General features: G+C 43.5%; 1 pseudogene across 1 annotated transcript in view; it reads left to right on the plus strand.

Annotated features, from left to right (window-relative positions):
- Window positions 1-20,815, plus strand: part of LOC311327416 (heat shock factor 2-binding protein-like) — a 31,738-nt pseudogene extending 10,923 nt beyond the window's left edge. Inside the window, exons 3-6 of the transcript in view lie at window positions 17,252-17,396; window positions 17,832-17,949; window positions 19,372-19,475; window positions 20,538-20,815. The product of the transcript in view is annotated as a heat shock factor 2-binding protein-like (transcript). The remainder of the gene's footprint in view (window positions 1-17,251; window positions 17,397-17,831; window positions 17,950-19,371; window positions 19,476-20,537) is intronic.
- The last annotated feature ends 988 nt before the right edge of the window (window positions 20,816-21,803 follow it).

The following is a 21,803-nucleotide window of genomic DNA, read 5'->3' on the forward strand; positions in this document are numbered from 1 at the left end:
TTCGATCGGACCATCTGTTTCTCGCTCTGTGCAGGGCAGTCTGGGTAGGATACTGGGTGTGCAGGGCAGTCATGTCCTGAGTCTTGTTGATGCTCATTTCTTGTCTCTCTCTGTCGTCTCCTCAGGTCTCCAGGCTCCAGTCATTGATCCTCCTCCAGGTTGGTAGAATGGGCATCTGCATCCATAGCAACTAATACACAGTTAAAACACTGCTGCTGGTTTGATTGTATAAGTAAAAAGAAGAAGAAGGAGAAAGATAACAAATGTGAAGAACATGTAGTAGGCTACAGTACACAGTGTGCAAAATCCGGGGGGATCTGAGCCCCCTGATTGATACTTGAGACTGCCTGAAAGCCTCAGCTAAATTTGGGGGGGGGGGGGCGGTCTTGCAATTGTCACTAAAATGTTTTTAAAGCTTACTGTGCCCAGTATTCATGATTCTAAACATTCACTAATATGCTATTTTTGGGGCCAGACCTATATGCACGTCTGTGGAAGCTGAATCTTTTCAACCCTTAATAACAGAAAGATCATTTGCTTGCGATCTCTAGCATGTTTGCTGTGACTGAATTGTGATATACCTGCCTGTTGTGTGTGTGTGTGTGTGTGTGTGTGTGTGTGTACGTCTGTGTGTGTGTGTGTTTGAGTGTGTGTGTCGGGTGAGTGTGCTGTGTGTGCATGTGTGTGTGTGTGTGTGTGTGTGTGTTTGTGTATGTGTGAGTGTGTGTGTCGGGTGAGTGTGTGTGTGTGTGCGTACGTGTGCGTGCGTGTGTGTGTGTGTGTGAGTGTGTGCGTCAGGTGAGTGTGTGTGAGTGTGTGTGTCGGCTGAGTGTGCTGTGTGTGCATGTGCGTGTGTGTGTCGGGTGAGTGTATGTGTGTGTGTGTGTGTGCGTGCGTGTGTGTGAGTGTGTGTGTCGGGTGAGCGAGTGTGTGTGTCTGGTGAGTGTGTGTGTGTGCGTGCGTGTGTGTGTGCGTGTGTATGTGTGAGTGTGTGTGTCGGGTGAGTGTGTGTGTGTGTGTGTGTGTGTATGTGTGTGTGTCTGGTGAGTGTGTGTGTGTGTGTCTGTGTGTGTATATGTGAGTGTGTGTGTCGGGTGAGTGTGTGTGTGTGTGCGTGTGTGTGTGTATGTGTGAGTGTCTGGTGAGTGTGTGTGTGTCGGGTGAGTGTGTGTGTGAATTCAGGGCTGTGAGTAGCTTTGCTCTGCCGAAAGTCTGTTGTTTTAATTCAGTTTTACACCATATCTTTGTGATCATTTTTAGATATTGGTGCTTTCCATCTACTTAACGTAGTAATTATTTTATCAATCCGACGCTCGGATTTCTGGAGTAGGCTAGTTTGGAGTCGCGGTGTTATGCTATTTTTTGCACCTCTGCCCCCCTCGCGCGGGGGCACACGCGGATACTACCAGACATTGATTTCATGCTTCCTGCAGCTGTAAAACGATATACAACAATATCATCTTCTTTATGGGTGTTCATGAATGTTGGAAAATGATCCGACGTCTATGATATGAACATGTATGCTTTATTACACTCAGAAGTAGACTAATTTCCCTGATATGATGTGTAGGCGATCTGTCAGTTCCGAGGGCGAACTCAATGTTTTTGAATGCAAAAGTTCTGTCCAGAAATCCATTCTAAGATTAGAATAAAGGAGTTAGTTGGGTTGGGTCAACATTGAGAAGTTAATGTGATGATCTCCTTGGCTGAGAAACAGATTGTGTGATACTGACAGATGCAAATGACATGTCTCCACCATTTACATTATACAACATACAGTATTGAATTTGCAATACAGGTACATTGGTAAATCCACGAGTAGGCTAGGCTACATTTTGATTTATTGTTTTTGTTTTATTTCCTATATCACACACCTTTCTGGTGCCAGCACATATGGGCCTATAAGACATGCATGTACTGTACAAGCAAACAACAACACAAGTTTAACTCATAGAGGGAGGGTGCCAGTCAGATCTTAGTTGTACACAGACTGACGTGTACAAGACTTGAGATTCAGACTCATATGTTCAGAGCTGTAGTTCATATAGTGTATCATGTAGTGCATACTGTGTGAAGCTCAGGCTTCAGCTAAATACCGGCTGCCCATTTCTCCTCGTGAATCAGAACATGTTTGCTTTTGAGTTTAAATACATCACTTGGTAGTCTATTTCTGAACACATACTGTAAGTCACATTCATTAAAAAGACAATACTGATCTGGCCTATAGATAGTTGAGAGTAAGATCCCAGTTCAACACTATAGTTCTCCTCTACTCTGGAATGTTTAATCAGTCTGTTCCATAAGCCACCATATCACCTTTCCCATCCCATATCCCCACTGATGGCCACATTTGGAGTCAGTTTGAACACCCACAAAAACATGGAATATATTTGTCTAACGGCTAAGAACATTTATAGAGCAATAAATTACATTATATTACATTTTCAGAGCAAGAAAGGCTAAGAGCATCAGGTCCAGGCCTAAGGCAGATGTGGACTGATGTGTGTCTGTGTGTACGTGTGTGTCTGTGTGTACGTGTGTGTGTGTGTGTGTGTGTGTGTTAACTAAATACTACGACATCCACAGCTGACACGGTCCACAGCTGACACTGGTCCTAGTGTCTCTAGTGGTAGGCATATAGGCCTGTGTGTGTGTGTGTGTGTGTGTGTGTGTGAGAATCTATACAAGCGCTACTAGGTTTCTGGCATGAAGAACAGGGCCTGACTGTCTCCTGTCTTTCTCCAGGGCCTGATGATGTGAGGTTGGTGGGAGGAGGCAGCCGCTGTGCTGGTAGAGTGGAGATGAACCACCAGGGAGAGTGGAGAGGTCTGTTAGGAAGGTCTGTCTGGACCATGCGTGATGCAGCTGTAGTGTGTAGACAGCTGGGCTGTGGCTCTGCTCTTTCAACAAGAGGGACTCGTAGTGGTGAAGACCGTCCTGTATGGGTGTTTACATCTGACTGTGCTGGATCTGAGTCTGCACTGAGGGAGTGTGGAAGAGTGGCTGGATGGAGTAATACTGCTGTTGGCCTGGAGGTGGTCTGCTCAGGTAATACACACATCATGTCATTATATTCACTACTCAGTTACACTGTTACAGTATTATTACATTAAAGATGTCTGTCTTATTGCATACAAGCTGATGTTATCTGTTGAAGGGATTCACATTGTATGAAATGGCAACATTTTGATAGATATCCGTGTATTCTTTGACATTAATGGATATCTTCACACTTCTTATTTTGCTGAAAGATGTTATGTTATCAATAATAATAATAATAATAATGCTCATATTGACCATCTGTCTCTCTTCCTTCAGAGTCTGTGAGGCTTGTGAATGGAGCTGGTCTGTGCTCTGGCAGAGTGGAGGTGAGGTCTAATCAGACGTGGGTCTCAGTGTGTGAAGCTGGCTTTGACTGGCAGGATGCAGAGGTGGTCTGTCGGGAGCTTGGCTGTGGGGCTCCTTCAGCCCTCCAGGGGGCGCTCTATGGGGAAGGTGAGAGTCCAATCTGGGTTAAAGAGTTCCAGTGTGAAGGCAACGAGTCCCGTCTGCTGGACTGTGACTCCTCAGGCTCAACTAGAAGCACCAGCTCACCTGGCAATGCTGTTGAACTCACCTGCTCAGGTACTGTAAGAATCAGTTTGTCTCTCACCTCTGTTTCTCACCTGGAGTGACATGATAGAAAGAGCATGGCTGTGTTTAGTTAGGATACATAGAGTCAGAGGGCCTGACTGTCTCCTGTCTTTCTCCAGGGCCTGATGATGTGAGGTTGGTGGGAGGAGGCAGCCGCTGTGCTGGTAGAGTGGAGATGAACCTCCAGGGAGAGTGGAGAGGTCTGGTCAGTAGGTGGTCTGTCTGGACCATGCGTGATGCAGCTGTAGTGTGTAGACAGCTGGGCTGTGGCTCTGCTCTTTCAACAAGAGGGACTCGTAGTGGTGAAGACCGTCCTGTATGGAGGTTTAGATCTCACTGTGCTGGATCTGAGTCTGCACTGAGGGAGTGTGGAACAGTGTATGGAGGGATTAATACTGCTGATGTCCTGGAGGTGGTCTGCTCAGGTAATACACACATCATGTCATTATATTCACTACTCAGTTACACTGTTACAGTATTATTACATTCAAGATGTCTGTCTTATTGCATACAAGCTGATGTTATCTGTTGAAGGGATTCACATTGTATGAAATGGCAACATTTTGATAGATATCCGTGTATTCTTTGACATTAATGGATATCTTCACACTTCTTATTTTGCTGAAAGATGTTATGTTATCAATAATAATAATAATAATGCTCATATTGACCATCTGTCTCTGTTCCTTCAGAGTCTGTGAGGCTTGTGAATGGATCTGGTCTGTGCTCTGGCAGAGTGGAGGTGAGGTCTAATCAGACGTGGGTCTCAGTGTGTGAAGCTGGCTTTGACTGGCAGGATGCAGAGGTGGTCTGTCGGGAGCTTGGCTGTGGGGCTCCTTCAGCCCTCCAGGGGGCGCTCTATGGGGAAGGTGAGAGTCCAATCTGGGTTAAAGAGTTCCAGTGTGAAGGCAAGGAGTCCCGTCTGCTGGACTGTGACTCCTCAGGCTCAGCTAGAAGCACCAGCTCACCTGGCAATGCTGTTGAACTCACCTGCTCAGGTACTGTAAGAATCAGTTTGTCTCTCACCTCTGTTTCTCACCTGGAGTGACATGATAGAAAGAGCATGGCTGTGTTTAGTTAGGATACATAGAGTCAGAGGGCCTGACTGTCTCCTGTCTTTCTCCAGGGCCTGATGATGTGAGGTTGGTGGGAGGAGGCAGCCGCTGTGCTGGTAGAGTGGAGATGAACCTCCAGGGAGAGTGGAGAGGTCTGGTCAGTAGGTGGTCTGACTGGACCATGCGTGCTGCAGCTGTAGTGTGTAGACAGCTGGGCTGTGGCTCTGCTCTTTCAACAAGAGAGACTCTTAGTGGTGAAGACCGTCCTGTATGGGAGTTTACATCTCGCTGTGCCGGATCTGAGTCTGCACTGAGGGAGTGTGGAACAGTGTATAGAGGGATTAATACTGCTGCTGTCCTGGAGGTGGTCTGCTCAGGTAATACACACATCATGTCATTATATTCACTACTCAGTTACACTGTTACAGTATTATTACATTCAAGATGTCTGTCTTATTGCATACAAGCTGATGTTATCTGTTGAAGGGATTCACATTGTATGAAATGGCAACATTTTGATAGATATCCGTGTATTCTTTGACATTAATGGATATCTTCACACTTCTTATTTTGCTGAAAGATGTTATGTTATCAATAATAATAATAATAATAATGCTCATATTGACCATCTGTCTCTCTTCCTTCAGAGTCTGTGAGGCTTGTGAATGGAGCTGGTCTGTGCTCTGGCAGAGTGGAGGTGAGGTCTAATCAGACGTGGGTCTCAGTGTGTGAAGCTAGCTTTGACTGGCAGGATGCAGAGGTGGTCTGTCGGGAGCTTGGCTGTGGGGCTCCTTCAGCCCTCCAGGGGGCGCTCTATGGGGAAGGTGAGAGTCCAATCTGGGTTAAAGAGTTCCAGTGTGAAGGCAAGGAGTCCCGTCTGCTGGACTGTGACTCCTCAGGCTCAACTAGAAGCACCAGCTCACCTGGCAATGCTGTTGAACTCACCTGCTCAGGTACTGTAAGAATCAGTTTGAATCATTTAATCATGATAGAAAGAGCATGGCTGTGTTTAGTTAGGATACATAGAGTCAGAGGGCCTGACTGTCTCCTGTCTTTCTCCAGGGCCTGATGATGTGAGGTTGGTGGGAGGAGGCAGCCGCTGTGCTGGTAGAGTGGAGATGAACCACCAGGGAGAGTGGAGAGGTCTGGACAGTGGGTCTTACTGGACCATGAGTGATGCAGCTGTAGTGTGTAGACAGCTGGGCTGTGGCTCTGCTCTTTCAACAAGAGAGACTCGTAGTGGTGAAGACCGTCCTGTATGGGGGTTTAGATCTCACTGTGCTGGATCTGAGTCTGCACTGAGGGAGTGTGGAAGAGTGGATGGAGGGGTTAATACTGCTGCTGTCCTGGAGGTGGTCTGCTCAGGTAATACACACATCATGTCATTATATTCACTACTCAGTTACACTGTTACAGTATTATTACATTAAAGATGTCTGTCTTATTGCATACAAGCTGATGTTATCTGTTGAAGGGATTCACATTGTATGAAATGGCAACATTCTGATAGATATTGGTGTATTCTATAATACTACTACTGTCCTGGAGGTGGTCTGCTCAGGTAATACACACATCATGTCATTATATTCAGCTGATGATCTTGACAGTGACACATTTCCCAGTCTGCACCTGTCACAGTAGCTGTGAGAGCTTTACAAAAAGACTATTACACTACATTACACTGTTACAGTATTAAAGGATTATCTCTGGTATTAAAGATGTCTGTCTTATTGGATACAAGCTGATGTTATTTGTTGTAGCGTCCACTTTGTATATAATGGCTACATTTCTATACAAGTGTTATTATTGGACAGATACCTACACACTTGTGCTGATGGAGCTTATATGAACAGCTTACTGCATGGTGGTTTAAATGTAAATGTGCTGGTCTGAGGGAGTGTACACCAGGGTTTAAAGAGACTCATACTCATGGTGTCCTGGCAGTGATCTGCTCAGTTATGTTTCAGAAATATCACGTGATGCTACTGTATACTGCTGTCTCAGTCACTAAAGTAGCCCATGCTGCCCTGTGAGGGAGGGAGGAGAACACAGCAGATCTCACCATCACACCTGAATCAGAGAGGTTGGTTTCTCTCCCCTCTTCTCTGTCTTTGCAGATCTCCTATTCCAGCCTGTTATCTCCCTGTCTTCCTCCATGCGAGGGGTCTCCGAGGGCCAGCAGCAGGGGCTGGTGTACAAGGACCACAGCTTTGACATCAGCTGCTCCATCCAGCCACAGTACCCAGGAGGCTCCTTCCACCTCACCTTCACCGGCTCCAACACAACCCTGAGACACACCCACCCAGCTGTCAATCACTCTGCCAACTTCCTGTTTCCTGCTGCAGACCACGCCCACCAAGGAAACTACAGCTGTGTTTATGAGGTCTACGTTTTCTCTCATAACTTCACCTCTGAGAGTGAGCTCCTCTCTGTCACTGTCGCAGGTAACTGATGGACTTTTAGAACCACAATCCCTACCTTTTTCACTCAACCAATTGGTTGGGCTGCTATGACACATGTTTGTAAACCACTGGGTTGGTCTTGAGTGAGTCTAACGGTCAGTGAGTCATTTGATTCCTGTGGTGATCTGGGGGTGGGTGACCACAGAATTATAATATGGATGTCAGTAGCACTACCTTAAGGTCACTGTCTCTCTCCACAGTCCACAAACAAAGTAGCAGCACTTTTGACATGAAAGCAATATATGATGATGTAACTTTTCAGTTGACAGCTTAATCTGATCTGATGATTCTCAGTTTCCTCATCCGCTGTGTTTCTGTTCCAGACTCTCCTCTGACAGATTTCATCATCAGAGTGGTTGTGGTGCTGCTGATCTTGGTGATATCCACCCCTGCCCTCTATCTGTTCTTTAAGGTACAAGTTATTACCCAGTCAGTCGGGGGAATGACAGCCGTGGCACAGAGGTCAAGTCTTTGCTTAACTACCACGTTTGCCTATCTGCTTGCTGATAGACTTGTTGTGTTCATGTACAGTAGGCCTGTGATAATGAACCTGCTGCTCATTTCTCCAAGTCTCTCCCCCTGTTCCTGACTCTTGGTGTTGTGTCTCTCCAGACCACCAGGGGGCGGAGGCCAGCAGAGAGGGAGAGCATGGAGATGGAGGCCCTGCATTCCAGTGCTGAGGCGGGGCCAGGAGAGGAAGGAGCAGCCCAGAGGATGGAGCAGGAAGAAGCTGCTGTTTAGAGGCTGATCTGAGGTCAGTCATGTGGTGTCCCTGCCAATGGTGACTGACAGCTTTGGTCTGATCCTGGATCTTTGAAGTTCCACCCCGTCTATTTTTATCAGGAGTTTTTTTCTTCTTTTTGAAGTTGTTATCTTTTCAGATTGCATTAATGCCTGTTTGTACTGTACTTGCATGATCCGTTATTATCATTGTTATTACTGATGTATTTTATGTTTGCTGACAGTAACAAAGTTGTTAAATGATTGTATGAATACAGCTTTATTTTTATATTGAAAAATACTTTTGAATGCTGTAAAACACAATGCTTTTTTATTCAAGGACAGTCAGCCAGGGCTGAAATTATCTCTGCAGGGTTCGATATCCTCACCTTGATGTTGAGAAACTCATCAACTTTTTTATTTGGCTCTTGAGGTCCCGGGAGTCAAAACTGAACTTGGAAAGAGTGCTTTTAGTTCTGGTGCTCCTAGAGCATGGACTAGTTTAGTTCTGCTGCTCCTAGAGCATGGACTAGTTTAGTTCTGGTGCTCCTAGAGCATGGACTAGTTTAGTTCTGGTGCTTCTAGAGCATGGACTAGTTTAGTTCTGGTGCTTCTAGAGCATGGACTAGTTTAGTTCTGGTGTTCCTAGCGCATGGACTAGTGACGTTCGGCTCCCCTCCCTCTGTGCTGACCCCAGTTCTGGGGCTCTTTAGGTCCTATGAGGTTAGATAACAGTTTTCTAGTGTCATACAAACTGTGAGTCCCTATCAATATCTTTGCTATCATGTAGCCTGTAGATCAAAATCACCTTGTACATGGCTACAAGGTTCTCTGCGTGCTTTATCCAGGCTGTCTCCGTCGTCCCCTGCAGCCCAGCTTCTAAGATGTAGGTCCTACATGAATCAATATCCAAAGTAAACAGACCACTGGATTGCTTCTGAACAACAATGCATACGTTAGTTAACTTACTCCAAGCCTTTCAGCGTGGCGTTTCTCTTCCCCGTAAACAGGGAAGAGTTGGCCGTCCTCCAGAGGGAGGACCGGCTGATGTTGAATGGGGGAGAGAGAAGGCAGAGATGAAGGCTGAGTGGAGGGAGGAAAGGGGGTTGTTTAAGGAGAGGGAGGACCGGCTGATGTTGCTTCTAGAAGCCTCAGTCAAAAAAAACTGTTTTACCTTGTTACATTATCGTTTTTATTTTTTATTAAATGTATTTTCTTGAATTAAATTGGTGTTTGTGTGTCATTCCTTGTAATGTATTCCCAGTCAAAGAACAAATGTCACTATACCTAAAACCAGTCATTAGAGTAAAAGAACATTCCTAATGGACATTGTAGTTTGCAATTAGGCATAAAAGACGGAACACACATGTTGGTTCACAATGCTTCATTGGAATTATTCAGAGACGGTTATGAAAGCATCACTGTTTAATGTATCTGACTAACGACTACTTGATAAGGGAGTTACATGTCCAAAGCGCTCTGCGTGTTGTGTTAAGACCTTCCAAGTTACTGTACATGACATGTAGACATATCAAGACAATGTGTCTGATGTGTAGATATTACACTTTGTTGAAATGTAAATACATCAAGAAGTAACCTTTACATGTATAATGGAAGAAAAACAACCATAAACATTTCTTGGATATTTTTATTACACAATGGTCTTCAAATATACTTTTGACTTGTTTATATTTGGTCAGATCATTAGCTTTCCTTGCAAAAGGTAGACAGGAGATGCGATGAGAACGCTGATCTGTTGTCTCCCCCCAAAAAACTTAGAGAACTGATTACTATGTACAGTGTTACACATACATTTAAATACAAATACATTTAAACAAATGCCTCAAGGCTGCCTATAACCAACTGATCGGTGTTTAAAGCCTCAAGGCTGTCTATAAGGAACAAGGCAAAGCACACTCATGAACTGATAGACTGACTACTTATGGCAGGATGGGGGTAGTCGTGCTCACCAAGAGCTGGGATCCAGGCAGCTGGTGCTGATGCTGCCGCTGTGAGACACTTTCTGAGGCCATCTCCAGGGTTGGGATGATCTGCAGCAGCAGGACCATGGCCACCATCAAGGTCTTCAACCTTTAAATGGTTAAATGCAATTAGGCCTACTGTAAGTCGCTTAGCAGACACACAAAAGTGTCTGCTAAATATATGACTAAGGTAATGTTGGACAAAAGTGTCTGCTAAATGACTGATGTAATGTTACCTCCAAAGACCAGCACCTGTGTGTGAATGACAAGACCATTGTAAAGGGTGAGTACTGAGAAAAGCTCTAAATGCAATGAATTATTATTATTATTGTTATTGCTATTATTAGCACCTCCATGGTCTTGCCCCATCCTCCTGACCATCACCAAGGTTCCTCTGTGTCGATTTTGACAATCTGAAGTCCCTCCTTGTGTCCGCGCCGTCAAAATAGGTCCTCAGCAGGGACGTGGACGTTGACTTGGGTGTAAGGACCTCTGTCTTCCATGTGAGCCTACAGGGGGAATATTATTAGGGCAAACTTTAACTCATTTGTGCGTATGGCATATACTTGTGTTTACAATATGATAATAGATAGATGTCATTATCTGTAGAGCTAAAATGCAACATTACAAAGCAGGCGTGTAGTGATGAGTAAACCCAGGTAAACTCAGTTTACCCACCTCTTTAAAATGAGTTGAGTTTCCCATACCGGGGTCATCCCTATGTTCCCCGGGTCCTATGTTCCCCCTAAAAAAGGGTTCTATGTTCCCCGGGTCCTATGTTCCCCCCAAAAAAGGGTTCTATGTTCCCCGGATCCTATGTTCCCCGTGAAACGCGAAAGATAAACGTGATTATGCCATGGCATGATTTAATGCGAAAAAATCTGGTAAAATATGTTGATTTAAAACAATAGCTAATGGAAGAAATTAAGAAACCACTGGAGGCCGAGTGTGTTGTTTCTTGTTTTCTTACACACAAAAAATGCAATGATTAGGTAATGGAATATGTAGGGTTGAATGTTTTAGTTCTTCTCCTTTTTATTTTTTATTTTCTGAAGTTAGCCTATCACCAAATAAGATAACTGTTGTCTATATTTTTTCATAGGCCTATGTGTGTGATGGCCTATTTATTAAACTTCAGTTATTTCAAGCGCAAAGTGGTCGAGTGACTATCATTTGTACTGCGAGCGGATCCTCTCTCCACAGAGATTTTTTCCCCAACGGATTTGCGCCTCTTATGAGCCTTATCCCAACTCACAGCAGGATGGGTTTGGACTGGGACACTGTCAACTTCACAAAGGCATCAAGCAGCTTCTCCATTCATTGACATAAAACCAATAGTAGGCTAGCCTACAATCTACTGTAGAATAGCCTACATTATAGTCAGAGCTGCTTTGGGTAGCCTACTGAGGCGTCATGCATTGCGCATCACTAGGCTAGGTTATGTCTGATCCATGTCAAGTTAACATGCAACATTTCTGAAACTTGATGTGAAAAAATGCCGAAATCATGCAAGCCTCGCATTTTGCACGGAATTCTGCGATTATTGCGATGAACATGCAACCTTTCTAAAATAGGTGCATAATCTGCCCCTTTTGTCATTAACATGTGATGGCATAATCACGTTTTTCTTTCGCGTTTCGGGGTAACATAGGACCCGGGGAACATAGAACCCTTGTAGCACCCGATAATGTAATAATCAACCGATAATGTAATAACGCCTGATAATGTAATAAAAGTTTGACTTAAGTCCATCGAAAATGTAATAAAACCTGATAATGTAATAACTTAACCAATAATGTAATAAAATGTCCTGACTGATAATGTAATACCATTTTTCTGATAATGTAATACCTTATTACATTATTGGTCAAGTTATTGCATTATCAGGTGGGTCTTTTTTTTTCAAAACTGGTAATGTAATACTTGACTGATAATGTAATAATTTAAAAAGTGAATGAATAATACTGTTAGGGTACTTTGTGGTATACATTAGCGTACTTTGTGGTACTTGTGGTATACTTTGGTGTGTCTCATGATACATTGCAGTATACTTTGGGGTGCTTTGAGGTACTTTGTGGTATACTTTGGGGTACTCTGTGGTATACTTTTCAGTACTTTGCAGTACTTTGTGGTATACTTTGGGGTACACAGCAATACTTTGCAGTACTCTGCAGTATACTTTGGGGTACTTTGAGGTATTCTGCGAAATACTTTGAGGAACTTTGTGGTGTGCTTTGGAGTACTTTGCGGTACTTAGTGGTATACTTTGGGGTACTTTGTAGTACTTTGCAGTACTTTGCAGTACTTTGTGGTATACTTTGGGGTACTTTGAGGTACTTTGCGGTACTCCGCGGAATACTTTGAGGTACTTTGTGGTGTGCTTTGGAGTACTTTGCGGTACTAAGTGGTATACTTTGGGGTACTTTGTAGTACTTTGCAGTACTTTGTGGTATACTTGGGGTACACAGCAATACTTTGCAGTACTGTGCAGTATACTTTGGGGTACTTTGAGGTACTTTGCGGTACTCTGCGGAATACTTTGAGGTACTTTGTGGTGTGCTTTGGAGTACTTTGCGGTACTTAGTGGTATACTTTGGGGTACTTTGTAGTACTTTGCAGTAAACTTTGGGTACTTTGCAGTATACTTTGGGGTACTTTGTGGTATACATTGAGGTACTACTTTGCTGTATACTTCGGGGTACTTTGGTATTTTGCAATATTTTGCATTACTTTGCGCTTTACTTTGGAGTACTTTGCGGTACTTTGTGGTATACTTTGGAGTACTTTGATGTACTTTGTGGTATACTTTGGAGTACTTTGAGGTACTTGGTGATTAGTAGGGCCCTTCAAAAAGGGCTATCCATTGACTATATTTCAGATTGCAATGCCATACCAACTTCTTATTAGCATGAACTACCCTTTATCCTCACATGTCACCTACCTCTCCAGAGCACATGAGACAAATGGATGGAAGTGAGGTCTGAAGATGTGTTTATGGGGAAAACCAATGAGGTGCACACAATAACTGACATTCAGTGCCACATTGCCCGTTTGTTTATACAAACTTTTTATCATGTTATTCCAGTTTTTCGGATAGCCATAGATGTTTTAAAAATCATAATTGCACTAGCCTACACAGGCATTACATTAATGAGGACAGAATTAGTGAGGACAGAATTTAAGGTAGGCCTACTCTATAAATCCAGACAGTACCAGCACCTTCAGGCCAGATTTGTGGACAAGCCCATCCTGAAGCTAATCAAGGATGTCCAGACCAGACACCAGATTGATCTTGTAGATATGAATAGATGGAAAGTATGGTATGGCAAAGCCACATAAAGATATATTCTAATGGTGCCAGACATCTTCAGTAGATATTTCTGGCTTAAGCAGCTGACAGGGAAAGGTAGCAATGAAATAGCCAAACAAACAACCACATTTATATTAAACATGGTCCTCATACAGTAATCCAAAATGACCAAGGTGCTGAGGGAACTCATGCAGTAGCTTAAAGTAAAGATCAATTAAATTTCCCCTTATCATCCACAAAGTCAAAGAAAAGTAGAGAGTATGCATCGAATATTGCATAAAAATATGTTGTATGATCTAGGGAACTAAGAGGGTGAAGGAGTAAACATAGCATATTCAAGTCAAAGTTTTATCGGTAACATGCAACATACCCTGACAATGAGCAGTGATGTTTCCACTAGCTGCTAAATATGTACACTAGGCAAAGTAAAAAGGAGAAACGTACTATACACACCAAACATATAAATATGTAAACCAAGTCCAAAATATAAAATATTTATTAATGGAATGAAATAAAATGAGCTGAGATGACATATGAAATTGGACAGTTCACCTAAATAGAGAAGTATACATATGGATCTAGAGAGAGTAAATGTATGTATATTCACGTTTATTTACAGAATGTAGATTTTTATAATCTAGCAGGTATAAATATACAGTGCTGTTGTGCAGAGTATAGTACTGAGTTAAGGACAGAGATGAGCAGAGTGTACTCATTCCGGATGTGGATGGTCTGAAGGTAGAAGCTTCTTCTGAGCCTCTGTGAGTTGATCTTCTTCAGTAGGCAGTACCTGAGCAGAGAGAAGAGGCTGTTGTCCGGGTGGCTGGGATGTTTCAACATTCTCCTGACCTTGGTCCTGCAGCCCCGTGTGTCGATGTCCTGGAGGTGTGGGAGATATGTTCTGCTGACCAAACACTCTCTATAGTGACTTGTCCTGCATGGTGTTGCTTCCATAGCATGTTGGTAGTGTTGATGTTCTCAGTCAGACACCCTCTCAATCATGCATATACAGGAATGTTTGTTGTCCATGTCTGGTGATCTGTACATCAATATACTGTACTTGTAAATACACTGTCTCCACAGGGGTCCTACAGCCCAATTGGCTGCTTCCTGCTAGTCCACTAGAATCACTTTCATCTTCCTGCTTCCTGCTGTAGTCCACTAGCATCTCCATTATCTTACTGACGTTCAGGTGGAGGTTGTTGTTGACAACATTTAGTTTGGCATGCCACCTCCTCCAAGTAGGCCTTCTCATTATTGTTGGAGATCAGGCCTACCGCAGCTGTGTCATCAGTGAATTGATAATTGAGCTGGAATTGTAGGTAACTATGCAGTCGTGTTTGTACAGAGGATATGAAACAGCCCAGTGTTGAAGGTGAGAGGGTGACTTTCTCCAGTGTTTAGGGTGAGAGAAGATGATGCCCACTCTCGCCCCCTGAGGTCTGCCCGTCAGGAAGTTGAGGATCCACCTGTGCAGGAAGGGTTTAATCTCCAATCTCCATCCTGCGTTTGGAGATGAGTATGGGGAGTTATGGTATTGCAATCTGAAATATAGTCGATGGACAGCAGCCTCACATAATTTGCCTCATACACTTTGCTTTCAATTCATAGAATTAAATCAGTTCCTGTCTCCTACTATATAGGCTAAGATAAATACTGAACCCCTTTTTGAAGGGCCCTACTAATCACCAAGTACCTCAAAGTACTCCAAAGTATACCACAAAGTACCTCAAAGTACTCCAAAGTATACCACAAAGTACCGCAAAGTACTCCAAAGTAAAGCGCAAAGTACTGCAAAATATTGCAAAATACCAAAGTACCCCGAAGTATACAGCAAAGTACCCCAAAGTATACAGCAAAGTAGTACCTCAATGTATACCACAAAGTACCCCAAAGTTTACTGCAAAGTACTGCAAAGTACTACAAAGTACCCCAGAGTATACCACTAAGTACCGCAAAGTACTCCAAAGCACACCACAAAGTACCTCAAAGTATTCCGCAGAGTACCTCAAAGTACCCCAAAGTATACTGCAGAGTACTGCAAAATATTTGCTGTGTACCACAAAGTATACCACAAAGTACTGCAAAGTACTGCAAAGTATACCACAGAGTACCCCAAAGTATACCACAAGTACCACAAAGTACTCCAAAGCACACCACAAAGTACCTCAAAGTATTCCGCAGAGTACCTCAAAGTACCCCAAAGTATACTGCAGAGTACTGCAAAGTATTGCTGTGTACCCCAAAGTATACCACAAAGTACTGCAAAGTACTGCAAAGTATACCACAGAGTACCCCAAAGTATACCACAAAGTACCTCAAAGCACCCCAAAGTATACTGCAAAGTATCATGAGACACACCAAAGTATACCACAAGTACCACAGCGTACACCAAAGTATACCACAAAGTACCCTAACAGTATTATTCATTCACTTTTTAAATTATTACATTATCAGTAAAGTATTACATTACCAGTTTTGAAAAAAAAAGACCCACCTGATAATGTAATAACTTGACCAATAGTGTAATAAGGTATTACATTATCAGAAAAATGGTATTACATTATCAGTCAGGACATTTTATTACATTATTGGTTAAGTTATTACATTATCAGGTTTTATTACATTTTCGATTGACTTAAGTCAAACTTTTATTACATTATCAGGCGTTATTACATTATCGGTTGATTATTACATTATCGGGTGCTACAACCCTTTTTCAGGGGGAACATAGGACCCGGGGAGCATAGAACCCTTTTTCAGGGGGAACATAGGACCCGGGGAGCATAGAACCTGGGGAACATAGGACCCGGGGAACATAAGACCCGGGGAACATAGACATGTTCCCATAGGAACGGGAACGATGACTATGTTTTTAGGCTAATACTCTTCACAAAAACACATAATACTCTTCTCAGATTGTAGTCTAGATCGTATGATAAGAAATGACTGTCACTTATAAAAAATGCGATGATCTGACTGAAGACTTCCACTAGTATAGTTAGGGAATTTGAGCTAATTGTATTGACCATCTGCACAACAAAAAAAGAAGCTTACCAATAGCTTTCTTCACCCATCCCCCATCCCCCCAAAAACATAGTTAGACATCCCACAAGCTAATATTGGCAAAAGTTTATTTTCCAATTTTTTCGCCCAGGCCCTCTGAGCATCCCAACTTTGATTGGCTCCCAAGAATTTTCCACAAGGATTTGGGTTTGCACTAATTGATATGTGTTAGTAGACACCTAGATGAACACATTGGTGAAGAAAGCTATTGGTAAGCATTTTTTTTTTTTACAGATGGTCAATACCCAATAAAATTCCCTAACTAGACTGAAGCTGGGCAAGAGTGAGGACAGATTGACACTGGCGATGTTCCGAGCTTGTCCACTAGGTGTCATCACAGTTAAACCTTTGACGCTATCAGCCCAACTTTCAAGCACCCGTGTGCAGGTAATAAAGAAACACTCATATATCTTTCTTACAGGATGACAACCAAGATGGCTTTGTTAAAGTGAAGAAAAGAGACTTGGAGAGGCTGACCACAGAGGTCATGCAGCTCCGTGAGTTCTTACCGAAGGTAGTGAATGGGGACCTGGTAGAAATGCTACACAAAGCCCGTACTGCAGAGACATGTAAGACAACCAATCACATGACAGAAAACACCACAAATAAAAATAAAAAACTACTTCTTTATTAAAAAACAAACAAAACACCATAAATCACCTTCTCCAGGAAGCCTAGGATTCAAATGAGATGGTGTGGGGGAATGTGTGTGTGCTGTGTGCAGTGAGGGATCGTCTCGGGCAGGAGCAGGAGCAGCTGAGGCAGGAGTGCCTGCACCTCCGCTCGCGACTGGATGCCGCCCAGAGCGAGTGTCAGAAAGAGAGGGCCACACTTGATCCCCGCTTCATTGCCAAGGTTATGAATCAATCAATCAATCAATCAAAGCTTTATTTGTATAGCGCATTTCATACCCAGAGGCAACACAATGCGCTTTACAGAGAACAAGGGAGGTGGGCGTACGACCCACTCTCTACATATTCCATGAAGCGTGTGTGTCTTGTGTGTGTCTTGTGTGCATCGCAGTGGAAGCTGCCATCCTTCCTCAGCCTCGCAGGTCAGACTCTAGAGAGCTTTGTGAAGTCTCTGGATGGGGAGGCCAAGAGCGGACAGCAGGACTACGACTCCCATGAGCACCAGTTTGTCCTGGCCCTGGCTGGAGTTGTCACCAGTGAGTGTCCAGACGTGCAACCGAATGCTACTTCAAACCAGAGCTGTGTTGGGAATCGCTCCCTCGTTCCCTCACTCCCTATTCCCTCTATAGGGTTCACCATGTAGTGAACTACCTAGGGAACGGAGAAAATGTAGGGTACATGCACTGTTCCCTGCAAATCAAGGTGAATTGTGGGTAATAAATAGTGAACTATATAGGGAACGAAAATTCCGTGGAGAATTCGGACACTACAAACAAAATGGCTGACGCCCTATATAGTGCACTAAATAGTGAATAGGGAGCGATTCCGAACACATGATTGTGTACAAACTATCCCTCCCCGTGCACTGTTAGCCTTAATTATTGTTTAATAAGCGGTTACCCTGTTCATACTAATGACCTGTACTGTAGATGTCACGCCCATTTACCATTGCTTATTTCTGGTCCACTCAGATGTGGCGGCTGTGACGTGTGGGCGGGACTTCCTGTCCAACTCTGCTCACGTCCTATTGGATACGCTGATGCAGCTTCTGGAGCTCTTGAAGCCAGGCGTCTTCCCCAAACTCAAAGTGTGAGAGTGGCACATCCTATCATCAAGAGTTATTACAGAGTTATTATTTAATCAGAGCTAGCATTGTAGTTTCTCTCCGGTCTGATCAGAATCAGAATTCGCTTTATCCCCATATAGTTTTTCAACATACTAGGAATTTGCCTCGGACAATGGTGCAGGACATTGGACAGGGACAGACAACATTGGACAAGGTGCAGGGACAGGACAGTGCAAAAGAGCAGTACAAAATACAAATGCAAAATAAGATAAAAAACGGTACACAAAATGTAGTGTGGTCAGTGTATATAATTGATGGATTTGATTGATTGATTTTTATTTATTTTTAAGACAGGGACAAGGTACAGTAGACATTTACCCTATAGAATAGGGAGAGATGCACTGTACAAGGTTATAGCTAAACAGCTAATTTCCACCCGCAGTCCCTGGGCAAATACATATACAGTCTTAAAGTAGTGGGGCAAATAGTACACAGTAGGAGAGTTACATACATAGAAGGAATACAAAAAAGTTATGAAGCAAAGATTTCACACAGTACAGTAGGCAGAGTGTTATGTGTATTTGAGTGTGTGTATACAGAGTGTTATGTGTATTTGAGTGTGTGTATACAGAGTGTTATGTGTATTTGAGTTTGTGTATACAGTGTGATGTGTATTTGAGTGTGTGTATACAGAGTGTTATGTGTATTTGAGTGTGTATACAGTGTGCTGATGTGTATTTGAGTGTGTGTATACAGAGTGTTATGTGTATTTGAGTGTGTGTATACAGTGTGATGTGTATTTGAGTGTGTGTATACAGAGTGTTATGTGTATTTGAGTGTGTGTATACAGTGTGATGTGTATTTGAGTGTGTGTATACAGAGTGTTATGTGTATTTGAGTGTGTATACAGTGTGCTGATGTGTATTTGAGTGTGTGTATACAGAGTGTTATGTGTATTTGAGTGTGTGTATACAGTGTGCTGATGTGTATTTGAGTGTGTGTATACAGAGTGTTATGTGTATTTGAGTGTGTGTATACAGAGTGTTATGTGTATTTGAGTGTGTGTATACAGTGTGCTGATGTGTATTTGAGTGTGTGTATACAGAGTGTTATGTGTATTTGAGTGTGTGTATACAGAGTGTTATGTGTATTTGAGTGTGTGTATACAGTGTTATGTGTATTTGAGTGTGTGTATACAGAGTGTTTTGTGTATTTGAGTGTGTGTATACAGAATGTTATGTGTATTTGAGTGTGTGTATACAGTGTGATGTGTATTTGAGTGTGTGTATACAGTGTGATGTGTATATGAGTGTGTGTATACAGAGTGTTATGTGTATTTGAGTGTGTGTATACAGTGTGCTGATGTGTATTTGAGTGTGTGTATACAGAGTGTTATGTGTATTTGAGTGTGTGTATACAGTGTGCTGATTCTCCTGGCGTGGCAGGTTGATGCTGATGGCTCTGTACAACGTCAGCATCAGTGTGAAGGGGCTGAAATACATCAGCGGGAGCCCAGCACTGCTGCCTCTCATCTGGACCCTTCTAGAAGGTGAGAGGACCAGATTGGTCCAGAGCAGCCCGGGGAAGAACGATGAGCTTCATGTTTATTTATTGTGCGTGTGCACTACTTACATACGCACTACTCGTAAACTGTTTACAGCAGTATTAAAAGAGAAGGCTCTTTTCGACAACCTTGACCTTATTTACGGCATATTATAAGACGTTTGACTCACCGAGATCACTTTTTAATTCGGAGGCCTGTAGAAGAAATTTAAAATCCAGCGCGAGTCAAGTATATCCATGTAATGGCGGCGGACGGGGCACCAAGAATGCAGCTTCTAAAAAATGTATTTTCGGCCTCGAAACGGTTGTACACTCACATTCTCTACGCTACGATCGGCTTGTTGGTGCCTGGAATATTGTGTGCAATATGGCTGAATATTTATCAGATTTTGAGGTTATAGAAGATGACTTAGAATATGATGGAAGCCGATCGTAGCGTAGAGAATGTGAGGCGCGAGTGTAGCCTACAGACGGACAATAGCCAGTCTGCGCGCTGTGCGCATGCGTGCTGGAGCAAGTGGGGAAGCTTTATTCTGTTTCTAAAGACGTTTCTAAAGATCATATTACAGAGGCATGTGAAAAACCACAACAAGCCCTCGCTCTATGGAAGCACAACTAGCGATTCATAAAAACAGATTGATGAAAACAACCGTTTCGCGATTTTTAAATTTTTAGAAGCTTCATTCTCGGTGCCCCGTCCGCCGCCATTACATGGATATACTTGACTCGCGCTGGATTTTAAATTTCTTCTACAGGCCTCCGAATTACACCAAAGTGATCTCGGTGAGTCAAACGTCGTATAATATGCCGTAAATAAAGTACATGTTGTCGAAAAAGAGCATTCTCCTTTAACTCCCTCTGTACATGTGTACACTTTGTTTATGTGTGCAATGCCAAGCACAGCTGCCGCATTGCCTCAGATCTCTACACTCTGACGTCAGGCTCATGTGTGGTCAGAAGATTAAGAACATCACTCTCTCTCTCTCTCTCTCCCTCTCTCTTCCTTCCTTTCTCTCTCTCTCTCCCTTCCTTTCTCTCTCTCTCTGAGACGGGGACCCAGAAGTATGTCTCCACGCCCTGCGCCTGCTCCAGTCCCTGCTGCAGGAGGAGGAGGAGGCCTCGGCTCTGCTCGGCCCCGGGCCCCTGGACCCTCTCCCCCTGGCCCGCATCCGCCGGCTGACCTCCAGCCGCCATCCTGCCCTCAGGCAGACGGCCCAGGAGACGCTGGACGACCTCAGCTCCTTCCACGACGCCGGCGCCCCGGGGACCAGCACCTCCGAGTCCCGCCAGGCGCAAACACACCCGTGTACGTCCCTCTCACGCTAAGACGTGTTGAGAGGATAGCTCGCTCTGATGAGCTTTTCCCATGATGCACTGGGCTGGCCATGTGTACTCTCCAGAGTGTTGTTGTTCTACAACACCAGGCAGATGCACTTGGACTAGTACTAAAGGAACAGTTCCACACTGTTTTGTTTTTCTTCCTGTTTTGTTGTTTTGTTTGTCATGATCCTATGTCATAGGGCCCTTTGCCTCCATCTTGGACTGTAAATGGGGTTAATTTCCCTATGTAACATGTAATAATGGCCAGTTTATTTATTGTCATAGGTAATAATGACCATATGCCCTTAGTTCTATGGAGGCATTCTGTTTATAATGTAAATTCCCATTCTCTGGGGATTTGTGACTCTTCTGTCAGCTGCCAAGGACTGAACTGATGTTCATGTTACACATTTGACGCTGTTAAAAAATGTTCTAAACTATTAAAACATATATTTAACAACACCGCTTAAAGTGAAATGATTTCACATGAGCAGAACATTTGATTCCCTTCCCACCAATCTCCCAAAACGTGATCACATTCGCCCGGGTAAACAGAGATGGCGCAGACTAGTGTTTGGGTGCAGACTGAGTATCAGGTCTGCATGGGCGAGCAGCTGTAGACTGAATGTCAGGTCTTTGGGTGATCTACTGTAAGTGGATGAGTCAAATTGTCTGAGGAGATGAGACGTAAGCTATCCTCGCACGTGCTTTCCAGGCGGCACGGGACTTGTGATAACGAGCAAAGAGAGGTCTGGTAGGATTAAGCTGCTAGTTTACACCCCCAGGCGAGAGGATTGACCGGTTGTTTGTATTGTATTTTGAAATGGCCTTTCAGGTTCTACAGTCCTCTTATTAAGATGGGCTAACCATCTCCCATCTTAAAGGAGTAGTAAAGGAAAATGCATGTTTAGCCCTGTTTTAAGGTTACTTATGATCATATACAATGGTTCAGATCAAAACGTTGACAAAGCTAGCATTTTTGAGAAAGTTGATA

The sequence above is a fragment of the Borostomias antarcticus genome, assembly GCF_949987555.1.
Source record: "Borostomias antarcticus genome assembly, chromosome: 32".
Taxonomy (NCBI): Eukaryota; Metazoa; Chordata; class Actinopteri; order Stomiiformes; family Stomiidae; genus Borostomias; species Borostomias antarcticus.